Raw genomic sequence first — 2,392 nt, forward strand, 5'->3', positions numbered from 1 at the left:
AAAAATATATAGAAAAAATTAGCCGGGGATGGTGGCGCATGCCTGTAGTCCCAGCTACTCCGGAGGCTGAGGCAGGAGGATCGCTTGAGCCCAGCGATTCGCTTTGAGGTTGCTGTGAGCCAGGCTGACGCCACGGCACTCTGGCCCGGGCAACACACTGAGACTCTGTCTCAAAAAAAAAAAAAAAAAATAGCGAGGATGAATACTGGATAGCTCAGTAACTCCTTTGCTTTAAGCCCCCACCTCTGCACACAGCCACACACAAACGTGTTGGACAACTTTCACTGTTTCCTTCTTAGCTTGCTGATACATCTGAGAGAACCCAACTTAAAATTGCCAAATAGGTGAAACATGTAGGTTTTTTTTTGGCCAATTTCCTCAGAAAGGAAGTATATTAGTCTTCTCGGGCTGCCATAACAAAATACCACAGACTGGGCGGGTTCGACAAAATAAATTTGTTTTCTGACAGTTCTGGAGGCTGCAAGTCTAAGATCTCAAGGTGTTGGCAGGGTTGGTTTCTCCTCAGACCTCTCTGCTTGGCTTGCAGACGGTCGTATTGCTGAGCCTTCACATGGCCTGTTCTGCAATCACACGCGTCTGCATCCAAACCTCCTCTTCTCATGAGAAAAACAGCCCTATTGGAATAGGACCCCACACTTATGCCCTTAATTACCTCTTTAAAGGCCCTATCTCTAAATACAGTCCCATTAGGGCTTCAACATGTGAATTTGGGAGGCACAATTAGGTTCCTAACAGAAAGATACTATATTGGTTTTTGCTTCCTCATCCACGTTGACCCATTCAGAGAAAATCATGTATTTCGCCATCTGCAAGCCAAGGAGAGAGGTCTCAGGAGAAACCAACCATGCCGACACCCTGATCTTGGACTTTTAGCCTCCAGAATTGTAAGAAAATAAGTTTTCTTTTATTTAAGCCAACCAGTCTATGGCAGTTCTGGAAAACTATTACACACCCCTATCTAGATACTTTCAAAACATGGAGCATCTGCTATGCCCCAAACAGTTGGTATTTTAAACATTCTTTACAGTAATTCTGAATGTGTTCGTCCTAGTCTCTCCATTTCAAAGATGATAAATTGAAATTTGAACCGGAAAGTTCTGCTTCATCTACTCAATGCTATATCTCTGATCATAAATCATGAATTTCAAAAATCGTAAATCTGATTTTTTTGCCCTAAGGTGACCTGTATGACTCTTCTCTGACTCCTGTAAATATTTTCTCTAATTAGCAATAGAATCTGGGTTGGATCCAGTGCTAGGAAGAGAACAGTTGTGCTCGAGCTAGTGAGAGAATTCCCTGGGACTTCTAGGACCTGTTTTGCCACTGAGACATTGCAGACCTTCACCTGCTTTGAAACATACCTTTGTAGCCAGAATTTATGCAACAGTTGTGCTCCTGAACATGTTGTTTATGAATCAATTTATTCACAGTGGAAAAGCATATTAGATACCATAGAACTTGCTCTTTAACCAAAATATAAAAATCCGTTTTGTTAAATTTTATTTGAGGAATTCATAATTCACCCTGTTTAACTGTGTGAATCAGCGTTTCCCCGTATGGGTCTCTGTGGTCAGTTCAATTTTTATGTGTGTGATAATCCCGTCTCCCCCCAAGCCCACCCTCTCCAACTCCAGTTCCTCCACACCCTGGGCTCTGATCGCGGGCAAGTTGTTTGGTTTTTCTAACGCTGCAATTCACTGGGTTGGATGAGGCTCCGACAAGAGCGTGAACATAGAAGCGTTTTGAAATCCATGAGGTACAGATTGTGATTACTATTCTGTCAAGATGGGTGCAGTTTATTGCTTTTCCTAGGAGACCATCGTTCATTTCTACTTATTAAGCCCTATTATTGGAACTTTTAGCTATGTCTTTCTAACTTAGTATCTCAATCAAGATAAGCTCCTGGAGATGTATCTTTTTAAGCTATTCTTTATTTGTAGCAGGGGTGGCATAGGCTAGGGAGAGAGAAGCTTCTTCATAAGTTCTTGCCAACACAGGGACTTTCAGGCATGGTCGTCATCTGAAGATGGGCTGCGGAATCTCTCTCAATGACCAGCCGAGGGAGCAAAAATTGTAAAAGCCAAGAAAGACTCATCAGCAGCAAAGTCACCAGACAAAGAAAGGGGGAAAAGTGACATTACACCCTTTGATGGGCAGGGTCCAAGGAAGAAAATGCAACACTGCTGGCACAGCCTGGCATAGCTCTGGCCCTTCTAACCCCAGAATGTTGTAGAGAAAGAAGGTGAATTTAGAAAGTGATGTGATTTCCCATCAGTTCTCTTAGATTTAAAGAGAAGCAGAATTTGGGGGTCTGAAGATAAATCCTACCTCGTGGGAAATGTTAGGGGGCTTCTCTCTGCGAGAGGCTCTG

The sequence above is a fragment of the Propithecus coquereli genome, unplaced genomic scaffold (assembly GCF_000956105.1).
Source record: "Propithecus coquereli isolate 6110/MARCELLA unplaced genomic scaffold, Pcoq_1.0 Scaffold298, whole genome shotgun sequence".
Lineage (NCBI taxonomy): Eukaryota > Metazoa > Chordata > Mammalia > Primates > Indriidae > Propithecus > Propithecus coquereli.